The 19,806-nt window shown below is 26.8% G+C and overlaps 1 pseudogene across 1 annotated transcript; it reads left to right on the top strand.

The window, feature by feature from the left end:
* The first annotated feature begins 18,160 nt into the window (after positions 1–18,160).
* Positions 18,161–18,249, top strand: BDCG_16419 (annotated as a pseudogene). Its single transcript has one exon. The product of its transcript is annotated as a tRNA-OTHER (tRNA).
* The last annotated feature ends 1,557 nt before the right edge of the window (positions 18,250–19,806 follow it).

Below are 19,806 nucleotides of genomic sequence, written 5' to 3'. Positions count from 1 at the left end.
AACTTAAGAAAAGATGAAGCTTAAAGTGAATCTAAAACTGAAGAGAAAAGTCAAGCTAGTAAATCTACAACTGCAAACTTAAAAAGAAGAAATTCTCAACTATCTAGATCTTCAAACTTCAATTCTTCAGCTAAGTGTAAACAGAATTTGAATTCTTAAACTTCTGTTAAGATTAGAGAAGTGAGAAATGACTCTGATGATAAACTAGATATAATGCAAGCAGTTGAGATTTCTACTTTTCAAAATAGTTATAATTTACTATCTGATGATAGAGATTAGATTCTACTCTATCTCTACTCTCTCTTAGTATGAATATACAACAAAAACAACAAAAAAAGTTTAAAAACTCTTCAAAAATCACATTTATTCAAAATAATGTGAATAGAAACTCAAATTACATTTATTCTTATCTTCAGATTGTATTTGAATAAAAAGTTGACTTTGTACTTCTTCAAGAATCAAACTTTGATACTGAGTAAAAGTACATTATTTCTTATTCAAGCTATTACTTCTTTCTTTCTGAAAAATCTGAGATAAAATCAAGAGTAGTGATCTATGAGAGAAAAAGATCAAGATATTAATTTAATTTGAGATTTGATATCATATCTGACTCTGATATTCTAGTGAGTGATATTATAGATAAAGAGAATGAGTTTGATACTATTCAACTTATAAATATCTATAATGAAAAGTCATTGAAAGAAAACATCAACATCTGAATAATTGATAGAGGATTTTTGAATATAACTTCCTTAAAAAACTCTATAATTATAGAAGACTTCAATACACATCATCTCTGATAGAACTCAGAGTGTACAAGAGCAGTAAGAGCAGATAAACTGATTGAATAAACTTTTAAGTATTCAATAGATTTAGTTAACAAGTCTGATTAATAAACTTTCTTTAGAAAAGGCATGAAACAGAAATCTATTATAGATCTAACTTTCATGTCATAAAATCTAATTGAAAAAAGACTTATAAACTGGTTTATTGATTCAAATGAAACCTCAGAATCAGATTATGAGATCATTCAATTTGATATTGAACTGAGTGAAAAATAAAGAAGTGAAAATTCTCTTCTCTCTAATCAGTATAACTTTGAAAAAGCTGATTGAAAAGTAGTTGAAGAAAGAGTAAAATAGCTGAAATCTGAAAGACAGAGTGAGCTCTATTAGAATCAAAGTCAAGATATCTCAAATGAAATGCTTGAGAATAGAGTAAAGCTGATTATATCTATTCTTCTAAAAAGTATTGCAGAAAATATTTCAAAGAAAAAGTCTTCTGAGTATTTCAAACCTTGATGAAATGAGAATATCACTTCTAAAAGAAAGTCATTAGTCACTGCTAAGAGAGAGTGAAAGAATAACTTAATATCTGATGAAGAGTTCAAAGCTATTTGAAATGAATATTTTTCAGATATTAAAAAAGTCAAAACAGATTGCTGAAACAAATTTCTTGAAGAAGCATAAGAAAAAGAAGTTTTTAAAGCCTTCAACTATACTAAAACAAGAAGTGTAGTAAAGCTTTCAACCTTAGAATATGAATTTCAGAATGAATTATATACAGCAAACTCTTTTAAGAAAAAATGTCAAGCTTTTATAAGAATTCTCTTTCAAAACTCATCACATTTAGAAGAGAAGAATATGTCATTTCATGAATATATTGAAAATAACTGGGAATGATCTGAGCTTACATGTGATGAACTAGAGTCAGTAATATTCTCAAGTTCAATTAAAACTGCTGCAGAGCCTGATTCAATTAATCATTTAATTATTCAAAACACATATTCCTACTTGAAGAATGAATATTTTGAGCTCTTTTTCACTCTCTTAAGAAATGATTATCATTCTGAATGCTGCAGAGAAGCTACTGAAGTAATTCTTATAAAATCTAATAGAAAAGCTTCCGTTTCTAAGTTATATAGAGTAATATCTCTGTTGAACTGTTTGAAAAAAGTTCTAGAAAAGATAATAGCTACTAGATTATCTTTTATAAGCTCTATTAGTGATTCTCTTCTATTTAATGAATAAATGAGAGATAGAAAACAATGTTCTACAATTGACACTGTTCTCTCAGTTATTCATGATATTCAAGTAGCAAAGTATGAAGGCCTGGTCTCAACTGCAGTTTTTATTGATATAAAAGATGCATTTGATCATGTTTCAAAGTCTAAGATGATTCAAACTTTGAAGATGTTAAAACTGTCACTTTCTCTAATAAAATGAGTTAATTATTTCATATCTAAAAGAATTATACAACTATTCTTTGATGAAAGAAAACAAGATAAAACTGAGATAAAAATAGAAGTATCATAAGTAGACTGACCGTGTGACCGTGTCTGGGACCAGGACCAGAATTTTTGATAGTTCCATTGTCAATTCGACAGATCCCATTACACGGTTCTAACATTAGATAGTAGTTCTTATGATTCATAAGAATCTTCAATCTCACCTGTTTTATTTGCAATATACACTGCATATTTATTCAAGAATAGAGAGATGAAAATAGTGAGATCTTCAAGTTATATAGATGATATTGATCTACTCTACAGTTCAAAGACAATCAAAGAAAATTTAGAAGTGATTGAGAAAGCAGTAAAGGAAATCTTTGTTAGAGCAGATATCAATCTAATTCAATTTAATATGAATAAAACTGAGTTAATTCACTTTTTTCTCAGATTTAATGAGATAGAACTAAGTCTAACTCTTCTGAATAAAGAGATTAAACCCAGTTTGAATGTCAAATGACTAGGAGTATGGTTAAACTTCAAGTTGAATTTTAAATATCATATTCAACAAAGAATGATTAAGGCAGAGAGACTACTGAATAGTATAATCAGACTATCAAATACTGAGAGAAGTCTATCTTTTCAGACTATGAGACAGTTATACATAGCCTGTATTATCTCAGTAGCTAATTATGAAGTTTAAGTTTGACAGAACAATCAAGATAACTTCACTGAACTGTTTCAAAGTCTATAAAACAGAGCTTTGAGAAGAATTCTGAGAGCATTCAAATCATCTTCTATTAAAGCAATGGAAATTGAAGCCTCAATTCCATCTTCTGTTATTTGATTTGAAAAGATCTGTATGAACTATGCTCTGAGAGTCATAAAGATGAGCTCAAATCATATAATCAGAGAAAGAGTCTCTTCTTCATTTTCATCAGTTAACTCAGGAAATGAACTGAATTGAAATAGATTCCTTGATTGAAATAAGAATAATGCTTTAAAGAAAATGCTTTCTCAACTGTATAGACTATGTTCACTTATTAAGAATCAATTTTCTTCATTAAATGTTGAGAAAATTGATCATGAGAAGATATCTCTCTGAAGAGAAAAGCTGGAATCTCTCATAGACTTATAAATAAGTGAACTATCTAAAGAGAGAGAATATAAACAGTATTTGAAGAAGATCTCTACAATTAATATAAAAGACTTTATTCTGATTTACTCAGATGGCTCAAAAAATGAGAATTTGAATAGATTAGGTGCAGGCATTGCTTATACTGAAGATAATATCAATTTTATCTCAGATTTCTGGAATTTAGACTGTGAATCTGAAGTCTTTGATGCTGAAGTATTTGAAATAGTGAAAGCTTTCAAACGCATTGAAATAAAACCTCATAAAAGAGGAAATAATTTGAAAGAGGCATGAATATTCTCTGATAGTCAAGTGACTTTAAAAAGACTTAGAAATAGTCAGATTCATAATGATTAAATGAATCTTGAACTGATTTTAAACTCTGTTTTGAAAATTCAATAGAGAAGAACATCTAAACTGATAATTCATCTGTATTGAGTTCCTGCTCATAGGAATATTCATGGCAATGAATTGGCTGATTCAGGGGCAAAAAAGAGTTCAGAATTAAGCAGATCTATTTAAAAAACAGTGTTCTGATCTTTTATAAAGAGAAAGATAAAAGAATCTTGTTTAACCAAGTCAAATGAAAGCTGACAGAAACAAAAGAAGAGTATACATTATTCAGGATTTGAGACAAAATCAAAGTGAAAATCTTGTTCAATTAAATGCAAAAAGAAAATATTCTCATTCATAATTCAGCTAAAACTAGAACATGGTTATTTCAAATTCTATAAACAAAGATTTGATGATAGATTTTATTCAACAGAGTGCTCATTCTGCAATACAAATGAGAATTCTGAGTATATTATAATACATTATATATTATACAATAGTCTCAGAGTCAGATTAAAGAAGAAGTATGATTTAAATCAATTAAATATGAGGTTCTTATTCTCAACTGAGACAGGACTTAAATACTTAATAGACTTTTTATCAGAAACTCAAGCAGCTACAAGAAAATGACTCAATTCAGAAGTATCTGAATATGAAGAGATGGAAATTGATTAGATATATTCTGTTAAAACAGCTATACACTATCTTTTAATAATTTTATTTTATTATAGTCTCTCTTTACTGTACTTGTTTCTTTCTGTTCTTTTCTATCTATCTATTTAATGTGTCTATCTTTAAGACTATGTTCTCTTTTCCTTTGTCATGATATTTTCAAATGGTTTCAAAGTATTAAAAGGTGTTAAAATACTGCATTTGTAAACAGTTTTTGTATTCTGGCCTGGAATTTTCTGATTTTGCATATCTGAAATTGATAAGTGTATAATAGTTGACTCTATAGATATAGGAAAAACCCTGAGAACTAAAGGTTCTCAGGTAGATGTCATAGTCTCTGACTGCATACATCTATAATTGAAGAATAATAATAATAATAATAACAAAGAACTGTCAAGGCAGAAAGACTATTGAATAACATTATCAGACTATTAAATACAGAGAGAGATCTATTCTTTCAGAATATGAGACAGTTATATATAGCCTGTATTATCTCAGTAGCTGATTATGAAGTTCAAGTTTAGTAAAATAATCAAGGAAATTTCACTGAACTCTTTCAAAGTCTGTAAAACAGAGCTTTGAGAAGAATTCTGAGAGCATTCAAATCATCTTCTATTAAAGCAATAAAAATTGAAGCTTTAATTCTCTCTCCTGCTATTAGATTTGAAAAGATCTGTATAAACTATGCTCTGAGTGTTATAAAGATGAGCTCAAATTATATAATCAGAGAAAGAGTCTCTTTCTCATTTTCATTAGTTAACTCTGAAAATGAACTGAATTAAAATAAATTTCTTGATTGAAATAAAAATAATTCTTCAAAGAAAATGTCTTCTCAACTGTACAGACTATGCTCACTGATTAAAAATCAATTTTCTTCTTTAAATATTGAAAAAGTTGATCATGAGAAGTTATCTCTCTGAAGAGAAAAGCTTGAATCACTTATAGACTTATAAATAAGTGAACTATCTAAAGAGAAAGAATATGAATAGCATTTGAAGAGAATTTCTACAATCAATATAAAAGACTCTATTCTGATTTATTCAGATGACTCAAAAAATGAGAATTTGAATAGATTAGATACAGACATTGCTTATACTGAAGATAATATTAATTTTATCTCAGATTTCTGAAATTTAGACTGTGAATCTGAAGTCTTTGATGCTGAACTATTAATAATAGTGAAAGCTTTCAAACTTATTGAAATAAAATCTCATAAAAGAGAAAATAATTTGAAAGAGATATGAATATTCTCTGATAGTCAAGCTGCTTTAAAAACACTTAGAAATAGTCAGATTTATAATAATTAAATGAATCTTGAACAGATCTTACACTTCATTTTAAGAATTCAAAAGAGAAGAACATCAAAGCTGATAATTGATCTACACTGAGTTCCTGCTCATATGAATATTCATGATAATGAATTAGCTGATTCAGTTGTAAAAAAAGATTCAGAATTAAGCAGATCTGTTTAAAAAATTATGTTCTGATCTTTTATAAAGACAAAAATAAAAGAATCTTGTTTAGACAAGTGAAATGAAAGCTGACAGAAACAAAAGAAGAGTATACATTATTCATGATTTGAAATAAAACTCAAATGAAAATCTTTTTCAATTAAATGTAGAAAGAAAATATTCTCATCTATAATACAGCTGAAATTAGAACATGACTATTTTAAATCTTATATACAAAGATTTGATGATAGATTTGATTCAATAGAATGCTCATTCTATAATATAAATGAGAATTCTAAGCATATTGTAATGCACTGTGCATTATATAATAGTCTCAGAGCCAGATTGAAAGACAAGTATGATCTAACTCAATTAAATATGAGATTCTTATTCTCAACTGAGATAGGAATTAAATACTTAATAGACTTTCTATCAGAAACTCAAGCAGCTATAAGAAAATGACTGAATTTAGAAATATCTGAATATGAAGAAAAGGAAATTGATCAGATATAGTCTGTTAAAACAGCTATATACTATCTTTCAATAATTTGTTTCATTACAGTCTCTTGTTATTTTACTTTACTTTTTTCTTTCTATTCTTTTCTATCTATCTATTTAATGTGTCTATCTTTAAGACTGTGTTCTCTTTTCTTTTATCATGTCAAATGGTTTCAAAGTATCAGAAGATGTTAAAATACTGCAATTTGTAAACAGTTTTTATATTCAGAGCTGAAATTTTCTGATTTTGCATATCTGAAATTGGTGAATGTATAATAGTTAACTGTATAGATATAGGAAAAACTCTGAGAACTTTTACTTCTCAGGTAAATGTCATAGTCTCTGACTGCATACATCTATAATTGAAGAATAATAATAATAATAATAATAACAACTGATAATGCTGTGAATAACTACACTATGATAAAGAGCTTGAAGCAAAAATTAGCTTTGCATTTCTGAAATAATAAACAAGGTCATATTCTCTGCATTGCTCATGTGGTTTAACTTGTAATGCAAACACTGATAAAGAATCTTAATATCAAGATAAAAAATAATGAGATAGCTGATTCTTGGAATGAGAATGAGATGAAAGTAATTACTCAAGTAACTTTTATATTCACTTTACAAAAGATAATGTTTTTTAACAATACTTTTTAATATTGCTTTTTAATAATGCTTTTTAATAACACTACTGTTAAATTTGAATAGATTGACTAATAATTTAAATATCACAGATTTGAAACATTGTTAATGCAATTTGTATCTTCTCTAAACAATAACAATAATTTCATGATATTTAATAAATAAATAAATCAGTCACATCACTAAATATAATACAGAATATTAGAATATGATAAAGTTCAATATATGAAATAACTATTTAAGCTCTTTAATTGTGTCAGATGATTGATCATTGAGTGCAATACTCTGATTAAGAAAAGATTCAGATATTAAAACTTTCTGATATGAAGTGAACTTAGTTGAAATATGTGATTAATTTACTGTTTCAGTTTTATAAGATAATAAAGACAGTCTCAAACACTTATACATTAATACTGCAGTCAGTCTGATGAGTGTATAATAGTTTATTTACTCATCTTAAGAAGCAGTTGAATCACTAAAAAAGAAATTCAGTCTGAGATAATACTATAGTGCAGACTATTATTGCTGTAAGAAATAAACTGATATATTACTACAATAAAACTGAACAATCTTTTGCAGAGTACTATGCTATAGCAGCTCTACTAGATCTCTTCTATTAAGTTAATATCTATACTTCTCAAGATTGAACAGAGAAGAAATGAGACTTATATATTAAATTAGTCTGAGACTACTACAATGTCAACTATCAGAGATTTAAATAAGCAGATGTTTAAGATGTGAAGACAGTGAAATACAATTCTCTAGTAAGTAATGATCTTTGATAACACTTCATATGATATAGAACTATAATACTAACTTTCAAACAGAACTTATATACATTGATTACAACTGAAAATCAGGCAAAACTACATGCTTATAAAACTGAATTTGATTACTATCTTCAAGATGATCTGATAAATTTACACATCAAATCAATTCTAGAGTTATGAAAAATTGTTAAGAGTATATATTCAACTGTTACACTGATAATATATGATATTCTGATAATTTCATTTACAGAGATGAGAATGAAGTGAAAGTTCAACTCAAGTCAAGATATTTATCACTATTATCAGAGACAATTACAAGAAAAAACAATCAAGAAACTCATGATTATAAAACATGAAATTATCAGACAGTTTAATACCTCTGATCATAGTATATCAGAGAAGTGTAGTTTTCATGAGAAAGTGAAGAATAAACTTATACAAGAATGTATTTAGTTGTTTCATGAGTATTATCAATAATCATTATCAAATTCTGATTATATAAGTAATCACTGAATGAACTGAATAAGACTGATTTTAATCTTCAGTCTCAGTCTCATTCTGATTTTGAAAGAATGATCATCTTTCACAGTTTATTCTGAGAAATTACTTTCATTTCACTGTTCTTGAATTAAATCTGGTCATTTTTCATGCCATTTCTCTCAGAAATAATTCATTTTCAGATTTCTTTGAGGCTTGGTTCTGATGAGACTCACATCAAGAAATGTATGAAATCAGATCAAATGAGATCAAATGTGAAATTCATGGTTCTGCCGGTCAGTCTAATCACATGCATCTTATTAAATTTATAATTGAGATTAACAGCTAGCTCTGCAGCCTGTATAACTCTGATAGATAATCTTCATTCTTTTCTTTACAGGTGTTCTCTACTGTATCTCTACTATATTTACATTCTTTAAGATGATAGACTGTTTCATTCTTTATTAATTCAATAATTGTAAGATGTGATATAAGAAGCTCATGATCTTCAGTGTCAGTTCTCTGCAGAGACCTGAGTTTTCTTTTATCTTCTATACTGAGTTACACAGCTGTCTTATCAGCACTGTTTCTGAGCTTCAGAGAATCTCAACTCTCTGCAGCCAGCTTCTTTTACAGTGATAACAGAGATTCTTTTATAGAATTCTTCTTCATATCAATGATATTATAATCAGACTGTCTAGACAGTGTATTAGCAGAGTTAAGGTGATCTGAACAGTATCAGATATAGAAATTATACTCTGAAAGCAGCTTCACTCATCTGACTTAACATTCTGTCAAGCTCTTTGTTGTCAAGAAGTAACACAGATTTGCATAATCAGTGAGAACTTATACTGAGTACTTACTATTCTGAAGATAATATCACCAGATCTTAAAGAATTCAACAATTACTAATATCTTTTAATCATGAATATCATATCTTCTCTGTATAAGTGATAACTTCTTAAAGAAGAAGATCACTGATCTTCATTCACAGCATCTTATAGACTTTATGAAAAAGTCTTCTTTCACAGATATTTTATTATCTGTATTTTCAGAGATGATTATTCTCTGATTCTTTCAATATTGAAAGATCTTCAGTGTCAACTGTGAAAAGATTTTATAGATTTCATTCTCAGATATATCAGTCTCACACTGACTGAGTAAATCAGAGTTAAAGTGATTCAGTATTATAGTATCTGTAAAAGCTTGTTTCAATTCTACAAATATCTACACAGTATCTTAAGTGAGAATAAACAGTTCTATTTTTCTGTCTTTCATACTTCTCTTTAACAGATCTGCAAGAGAAGCAGTAATTCATGAATATGTATAAATGAATCATCTGTAGAAATTTATAAATTTTAGACATATCTGTATCTTATAGTATGTCTGCAATATCAGTCAGTTCTCAATGACAAAGACTCAGCTTCTGTTTATTGAAATGCTGTTCATCTTAATAATATAATCTAAGAAATCAATCTTCTGTATGTAGAATGAGCATTTTTCAGTGTTTGTATAGAGTTAATACTATCTCAAGTGACTCAACACTTCTCAAACATGAATATCATGTTCTTTCTCTGATTTTGAGAAGATTAGAATGTTGTTCAGGTATACTATGCAGATGACATTAACAAGGTCTCACAGTACTTCATTTATATAGATCTGAAAGATGACTGAAGCATTACAAAGATTAAAAGATAAAATAAGATATTCAAAATTACTATACTTAGTATGAAAAGCTGTTTTTCAAATATTATCTTTATTAACTCTGATTCTATGATAGATATCTTATATATTAATCTTTAAGAACATCTTTGCTTCAGATAATTAATTGATCATCTTATTAATTAACAGTAATAAATAGTGATTCTTAACTATTATCTTATTAAGATCTCTGTAGTCTACATATAGACATAGTCTATCATTCTTCTTAGACACAAAGAGTATAGACATCTCTGCTGAACTTTTTAATAAGTATATTCAGTTCTTTGATTACACTTCCTCAAGATATTTAAACAGAATATTCAATTTCTTTATAAACAAGTTATAAAAGAGTCTGTACAGCACTGTTACATCATCTTCAAGACAAATCTTATATTATATCTTGATATCAGGAAACTTCACTACTTTTTCTTCTGAAAAGACATTCTTATAATCTGTAAAGAGACATTATATACATTCATCTTCAATGATAAATACTGCTGTTAATCTTGCAGTGAGAGTGATAACTTCTCTATCTATTCTCAAGTCTCAGTCATCTGCTATATAGTATATTAACTCTATCTTTTTCTCAGATTCTTTCAATGAAACTCTTCAGATTTCTCTATCACTGTCTCTTCATTAGTGAGACAGTACTATCATATCTGAATGACTCAGTTAATGAGAGAATTGTTTTCTCTCAATCACAGAAGATCTAGAATAACATTCTCATCTATAATATTAACTGTATGAAGAAGCAGACTACTTTTCTTGAAGATTTCTTCTGAGTCTGTGATTATACATTTCACTTGAATTATATCAAAACAGTGATATTTTATTTTATCAGTAAATTTTGTATAATCTGACAGATCTATCTTCTTTCAATTCTTTATCAAAGAAAAGAAATAGAATATGAAGTTAATATTCACTCTGAAGTTAAGTAAATATCTCACTGATATCTCTTTATTCAGAGTATATATTGTGATTATAACATAAACTCAGAGATATAAGAATTATCAATTCTTCATTTCTTTCTCTTCTTTATCTTTCATAGATACATTTGTTAGAAGAGAAGTTAACTTTGAGAAGATATCTTCTTAATTTCTTTTCTTCTTCAGCTTCTTACAATCACTGATATAGTAATCACTAGCTTCACAGTTGAAACAGAGATCTTTGTCAAATCTTTTTTAATATTTCTTCACAGTGAGTGAATAATCAGAATACTTGAAATTCTTCTTTACTTTCTCTACACTGAAGCTATCACAGCACTATTTAGATCTTATCATTGATTACTTAGAAGAGATCTTGTTAATCTTTTTCTCAGAGAATTGATTATTCAAATAGATCTGAGAAGTCAGATTGATAAGCTTAGTATAATTGATTGATAAACTCTGATATTATAATATTATTATTCATATCTTATGAGTCAGCTTTATAAGATAAAGCTGTATTTTTAATTGATTCAAATTATCAGTTAATTTCCCTTAATATTCTTCAAATCTTGTATTGAAATTGAAAGAATTCTCATTATCTTATTAATGTAATAAGTTGAACTGCTGTATCACTGTGAAGTCATGATTACAGTGATCTTTAATTTAATTCAGTAGAATGTTCTTGAATTCTTCTTAAGTTATAATAGTATGAATATGCTCAAGTGTTCTCTTCTTAATAACTTAAGTAGTTGCAGATATGTCTTCAAGAAGATTGATAGTGTATATTACTTATATCTCATGAGTATTATACTGATTCAGAATAAGATGAAATTTTCATTTAAGAGTATAAGTAAAGCTGTGAAATTCAGATAATATGTTTCTCTTATATCTCTAAGAATCTCTGATCTTAATCTCTCTATCTTTATAATAGATGTAGATGTGTAGAGACTGTGACAGTGACAGAGTAATTAAAGAGCTCATATCAAAATGTGCAGCAGATTCAGAAATCTTGAATTTCTGCTAAGATAGAGATGTACACACTCTAGAAAATAATATAGTGTTTTTCTCAGAGAATGAGATTGAGTTGATCTCAGCATGAGTGCATGAGGTTATATCAGTCTGTTAGAGCTTAACTGATTCAAACTTATAATCAGATTAAGCAATTTAAATTATAATATAACAGAACTGAAGTGATGACTAGTCAGCAGTGTTATATAGAGATAGTTGTTTAAGAAGCTGTATAAGTGAGCTTGACTATCTTGTTTAAATAGCAAGCTCATAGACTACAGAATTATTACAAGAATATCACAGATATGATACTTAGTATACTAAGAAGATTGTATAAGATATGCAGTAACTCTTATATATATTTCAGTAGAAGAAAAATAAATCACTGACTTCTTTAATGAGAAGTCAGTATCTAGTTATTCTATATAGATGATGAGTGAATACCCTTCTCTCATTCTATAAGTGAGAATAGTCAGACTGATACCTCAGCAGTATCTTACTACTAAGAAAGAGTAATCTGCTGACCTTGTATAGAAGTGAGATTCTTATATTTATTAATCAGATCTTTCTATGATATATCTGAATGATGTCATGAAGTGATTAGAAACCATTTAAACAGAATGAAATCATCTGTATGAAAGCAATGAGCTGTGTAAAACCGCAGCAGAGCCTTGGCGCGGCCGGAGACGTGACAAAATCATTGTTATTATTTAGAGAAGATATAAATTATATTAGTAATGTTGCAAATCTGTGATATTTAAATTATTAGTCAATCTATTCAAAATTAACAGTAGTATTATCAAAAAGTATTATTAAAAAGCACTATTAAAAAGAGTTATTAAAAAACATTATCTTTTATAAAGTGAATACAAAAGTTACTTGAGTAATCACTTTTATCTCATTCTTATATCATGAATCAGCTATTTTATTATTCTTCATCTCAATGTTAAGATTCTTTATCAGTGTTTATATTATAAGTTGAATCATATGAGCAATGCAGAGAATGTAATCTTATTTATCATTTCAGAAATACAAAGTCAATTTTTACTTCAAGCTCTTTATTATAGTATAGTTCTTCACAGTATTATCAGTTATAATTGTAAGATGACTGAGACTAATATCTCAATAGTCATTTTTAATCACAGTTATTAATATCTCTATCATATAATTCTCAGTATGACTACTAATTAATGATTCAAATTCAATTAATGTCTCTTAATAAGTTCAGTTCTTATCAATATAATAACATATAACTCTTATAAATTCAAGATTATTTATACTAGTTCATATATTCACTGTGAGAGACACTCTTCAATGATTCTTCAACTCTGATTCTAGATATTATATATTAACTTTGTAGTATATCTCAAGGTTGAACTGAAGACAGAATTGATATAGAATATAAAGATTTGAATTAAGTATTTAAAGAAGTGTTCAGAATTCAGAGTTGTCAATTAATTAAAGAAAAAGATTCAGAGATATATATATACAAAGTAATTATTCACAGAAGTTATCAGATGAGAGTTATGAAATCAGAGTACTGATATATGATTATTTTCACATGATTTTCTTCAAATTAGAAAGTTAGTGTTATTAAAAATCATTATCTAGTAGAGTAACTTATCAGCTCAGTAGTAATTTTCTAATTATTTTTCTTTTATTATCTGCATTCTGATGACTTCAGATGTCAGAAAATTTCTTCAAAGTTATAATCAGTCTATGATAAATATTTCTGAATGAAGTTATAGTAATTATAGCAGAGAGATAACTCTTCAGTAATCTATAATTCAATCTGTTAATAATTATTTCATAGTTCATCTTAGTATTTGTGTTGAGTTTTTCATAAATTTTATGACCTGAAATCAGATGTGAAGAATAAAGTAATTATTTATTATAATTAAAAGAGAGCATTCTGTATTGAATTGTAAATAATATAGACTTTATAAATTCTAGTGATTTCTTGAAGAGTTTATAAATCTTTAATAAAAGTAAAAGATGTGAAAGAAGTGAATTCAGAAGATATAATAATAATTTAAGAAAGATAATAATTTATTTTCATTAACTGATCACTGATATGTATAAGAAGAATTAATATAAGAGAAAATAATCTTCTTTCTTAGCTTAGTTATAATTATAGTACTAACTCAGATTGAATATTATCAATGTATAAAAGTAAATAAATAATCTTGATTCATCTCTGTCATATTTCTTGAAATATATTAATATTGTAAAAGAGAGTATTATCAAATTATATTATTAGATAATATTATTAAAAATATATTAATATTATAAATATCAATATTGAAAAAATGTTGATACTAATATATTATAGTGATTTGTGAATCATGATAGTTAAATATATTTATATATATTATTTCTAATATTAATCTCTCTATATATTAAAGAAAAACCAACTTTTCCATGCAAAAAACACAGTAATGTGATCTCACATGATATCACATGAATCTCATCAAATTTATGATTGAGATTAACAGCCGGCTCTGCGGCCTGTACAACTCTGATAGATAATCTTCATTCTTTTCTTTACAGATGTTCTCTACTGTGTCTATACTGTATTTACATTCTTTATACTCTTATCTACGTTCATTTCTCTATATATTAAAGAAAAACCAACTTTTCTGTGCAAAAAATACTGTAATGTGATCTCATATAATATCACATGTAGACTGACCGTGTGACCGTATCTGAGATCAGAATCAAACTTTACAGTTATTATATTATCTAAAAGCATTACTTCTGATCATAATTTATATTCATTACATTGATCTCAAATCATATTATTTTAAATATTAAAGGTTTCAGATTCACTTTTCAAATAAAAATCTAGTCTTAGATAAAGAATATGTTTGAATTCTTAGTCATATTTTCATTCTAATCTCATTATTGAAAATAGTATTAAATGAAATCATGAAATCATTTCTCACTTACATAATATCATAATATGGTGCTTATTTGTTGAAAATTCAATAGAGAGTGTTATCAAATATCATTACTTTTCTGAATACAGATTATAATTAATATCATTTTAAATAAAAAAAAATATAAAATACAAAAAAGAACAAAAAAACATAAAATAAAATAACAACAAGAAAAAATCACAATAAAAAAAAAAAGAGAAAGAAAAAAAGAAGAGAAAGAAAATAAAAGAAAAATAAAAAAATAAAAAATAAAAATAAAAAAATTAAGATTACAGAGCTGTAGTACTCTTAAAATACTTACTTCTCAGAGTCTTTATAATATTTATTATTAATCATATATCTCTCACAGTGAGAGTAACACATCTGTAATAAGTTATTATTTTAATATCATCTAACAAATAATCAGTATATATCTATATAAATGTCAATAATTAGAAAATATAGACTTAAAAAGTGTGATCAGAGTAAACTCTGCTATCACTTGAATAATATCAAGAGCAGAATATTGAAATTAATGATTTCTCTCATTGATTTCACAGACAAGACATGTGAAGATAATCTTGAGAAATATAAGATTTTCTGACTTCTGATAAAAACAGATCTCATCAAGAGACTCTATTTTCATCATATCAGAAACTGAGTATTATTAAAAAGCATTACTTTAATATATATACACTTACTGCAGTGATTTATTCTCTGTACATATAATCAAGAGTTATAGCTTTCTTATATTACACAGCTCTCTCTGAGATGCTGCTACTGATTTACAATTCACACAGTCTCTCAGTTCAGTATATACTGTGTATATACAGTTCTGTGTGCTGAGGCTGTGTTAATCATGATAATCAGATATGATACTCACTTTTCACAGACTATGTTTCATTTAATTGAGAAGAAGAGAGATATGACTGCTGTTTTATTTAAAAGAGAGTGAATAATTGAATCTATAGAAGATAATTTGATTTCTTCTATATTTGAAATTTAATTAGTTTATACTCTTTAATTTGAGAGTTTCTGAGAGTGTTTTAATAGTTTTCATATCAGCTTGAAATTAGTGATTGATTGAAGAAAAGAAAAGAAAGAAGAAAGATATGAGAATAACTTATCTTTATAATATAAACATAGAGAATTACTGTAATTATTTACTCTAGTAATAAAGATCTGTTTTCTGCATGTATTTCTTATACAGATTATATAATAACTGTATATAAAGAATATTAACAGTGTATATATTGAATAAAGATAATATTACTATACAATACTGTAGCTGTTTCTGTACATTACTGAAAGCTGTTAATATTTTCTTTAAGTCTTTTTATATTTGATAAGTCAGTAATATATTCTAATACACTCTTTCTTCTATTATTATCATTATCATCATCATCATCATCATTATTACTATTATAATCATTATTAGCATTATTATTATTATGATTATTACTATTATTATATTATTTCCGACTGTCTCTTCTATCTTCACTTCTCTTCAACACTAACTGAAATTAATCATGTTACTTCTCTTCAAATATTCTACAGTTCTGTGAACTATCAAGGTGTATGAGTGCTATCACAGATTGAAGAGAGAGAAGAAGAAAACATTTAAGTAAGAGAAGACAGATCATAAGATATATTATAATATCTTGAAGAAACTTTGTAAGAGAGTAGAATGATGATAATTTTAAGTAATACTTCTGATAGATTTTAACTGAACTAAGTATAGAAATAATGCAGATGACACTATCTGTAAGAGATTGAAGAAGAAGATAGTGAAGAGTCTCATACAGTAGTAGTGAAATCAGAAGAAGTCTTAAGAATAATTTGAGATCAAGATAAAGAGAGAGAGAGAGAAGAAGAGTATTACTATAAATAAGCAGTAATAGAAGAAGATTAAGAGAGTGTTAAAATAGAAGATAAAGAAGTTAAAACTGATAAGTTTTTTATTTATTAAGAGATAACAATTTTTAATAATACTTCTGTTCTCTAATTGATTAGCAGAAGCTGACAGAGAAGAAGAGAATTAAGATCTTATTCAGATCTTGAATGTGCTTCATGATTCAGAATATTAAGAAGATAGTTCTACTCTCTGAGTATGTTAATCTGCTTACTACTGAGATAAAAGTCAAGACAGCAGATCAGAAAATGCAGGATTTTAAGACACAGATTAATCTGACTAAGAGAAAGTAGTAGAAACTCTTCTCTGAGAAGGCAGTAAAGAGAGATTTTGAGATGATTATTATCTCAGATAAGAAGAAGAAGAAGAAGAAGAAGAATAAGAAGTGAATTATAAAGAATAATAAGAAGAATGAGAAAGAGAAGAAAGATAATAAGTAGAAAAAGTTTTTTTCTTTTTATATTAGTTAGTTATAAGTTCATAATTATTAATAATTAAAATTAATTTTGAGTTTTCAAAAATTATTGTACAAGTTGTAATCAAGTCAGGAATAATATATATATATATATATATTTAACTATTATGATTTACAAATTACTATAATATATAAGTATCAACATTTTTTCAACATTGATATTCACAATATTAATATATTTTTAATGATATTATCTGATAACATAATTTAATAAGACTCTCTTTCATAATATTAATATATTTCAAGAAATATAATAGAGATTAATTAAGCTTATTTATTTACTTTTATACATCAATGATATTCAATCTGAGTTAATACTAAAATTATAACTAAGCTAAGAAATAAGATTATTTTCTCTTATATTAATTCTTCTTACACATATTAGTGATCAGTTATTGAAAATAAATTATTATCTTTCTTAAATTATTATTATATCTTCTGAATTCACTTCTTTCACTTCTTTTACTTCTATTGAAGATTTTTAAACTCTTTAAGAAATTACTGTAAATTACAAAGTCTATATTATTTACAATTCAATACAGAATACTCTCTTTCAATTATAATGAATAATTACTTCATTCTTCATATCTGATTCCAGGTTATAGAATTTATGAAAAACTCAATACAAATACTGAGATGAACTATGAAATAATTATTAATAGATTATATTATAGATTACTGAAGAGTCATCTCTCTGCTATAATCACTGTAACTTCATTCAGAAATATTCATTATAAACTGATTATAACTCTGAAGAAATTTTCTGATATCTGAAGTCATCAGAATGCAGATAATAAAAGAAAAATAATTAGAAAATTACTACTGAGCTGATAAGTTACTCTATTAAATAATAATTTTTAATAACACTAACTTTCTAATTTTAAGAAAATTATATGAAAATAATTATATATCAGTACTCTGATTTCATAACTCTCATCTGATAACTTCTGTGAATAATTACTTTATATATATATATCTCTGAATCTTTCTCTTTAATCAATTGAAAATTCTGGCCCCGGTGGCCGAATGGTTAATGCGGCCACCTGGTAGCACCTTGGCGTGGGAAACCAAGGTGTGTGGGTTCGAAACCCGCAGGGGATACATTAAATCCAGAACTCAAGCACCTCAGGTTTCTAATAAATACAGAGGTGTACAAATCGCTTCAATAAAATCGCTCTATGTTCCTGGGCTGGGAAGTTATTATCGCATGTATCTAATTGTCACTCCTTTGTATTTCCTATGTTCTTGTTATCTTGGCATGGTCTCAACACCTGTATTTCCTCCTGTATAACCAACACTTGGCCTGTATTTAACATCACGCAAGGACTCATTATAAGCTCCGCTTGCATATGAGTATAATGGAAGAATAATAATAATAATAATAATTGAAAATTCTGAATTTCAAACACTTCTTCAAATATTTAATTCAAATCTTCATATTTTATATTGATTCTGTCTTCAGTTCAATCTTGAGATACACTATAAAGTTATAAAGTTAATATATAATATCTAGAATCAGAGTTGAAGAATCATTGAAGAGTGTCTCTCACAGTAAATATATAAACTAGTATAAATAATCTTATATTTATAAGAGTTATATGTTATTATATTGATGAGAACAGAACTTATTAAGAGACATTAATTGAATTTGAATTATTGATCAGTAGTTATACTGAGAATTATATAACAGAGATATTAATGACTGTGATTAAATATGACTATTAAAATATTAGTCTCAGACTTCTTATAATTATAACTAATAATACTGGGAATAACTACACTATAATGAAGAGCTTGAAGCAAAAATTGACTTTGTATTTCTGAAATAATAAATAAGATCATATTCTCTGTATTACTCATATGACTCAACTTGTAATATAAACACTGATAAAGAATCTTAATATCAAGATAAAGAATAATGAGATGACTGATTCTTGAGATAAGAATGAGATGAAAATAGTTACTTTAGTAACTTTTATATTCACTTTATAAAAGATAATGTTTTTTGATAACAATTTTTAATATTACTTTTTAATAATGCTTTTTAATAAAACTACTATTAATTTTGAATAGATTGATGTAAGAATAAGTGCTCGCAGGTGATTATTCAGGTGTTTGTAGCTTGGCGTGATATGTACTGTTAACTACTAGAAGTATTCATGATAGAAAGATAAAATGTAGAGGTCAAATGTATAATAGCATTCAAGCTGAGTTATAAATAGTATTCACAAACTTCAGTCTATATAGTTGTGTGTAGTCAAGGGCTGCTAGCTCTATTGATTACATGAGAGATAGAAATAGAGATAAAGAATCTGTAAGAAGTGAGATTTCTTACATATTTCTCTCTCTCTAAGACTTCATCTGTGAAGCCTTTTACTGAGTGACTTCATAGAGTCAGCTCAGCACTGCAGTGATACTCACTAAAAACTCTTCACATCTATAAAAAATCTCAGTGAGGAAAAATCTCTTGTCATTATAAAGAGAAAAGAGTCTGTCACTCAGTTTCTTATTTCACAAGATTCTTTGTAATTTACAGATTCTTCTCTGACTATCACACAGATTTATCTTACATCTTTCATATAGAAGAGTTTCAGTTGACTCTTAACTATTTTTATAAGATTCTTGTGTGATTATCACACAGATTCATCTCACAGATGA

This window comes from Blastomyces dermatitidis (assembly GCF_000003525.1).
Source record: "Blastomyces dermatitidis ER-3 genomic scaffold supercont1.2, whole genome shotgun sequence".
Lineage (NCBI taxonomy): Eukaryota > Fungi > Ascomycota > Eurotiomycetes > Onygenales > Ajellomycetaceae > Blastomyces > Blastomyces dermatitidis.
This window is presented reverse-complemented; position numbering and strand designations above follow the sequence as displayed.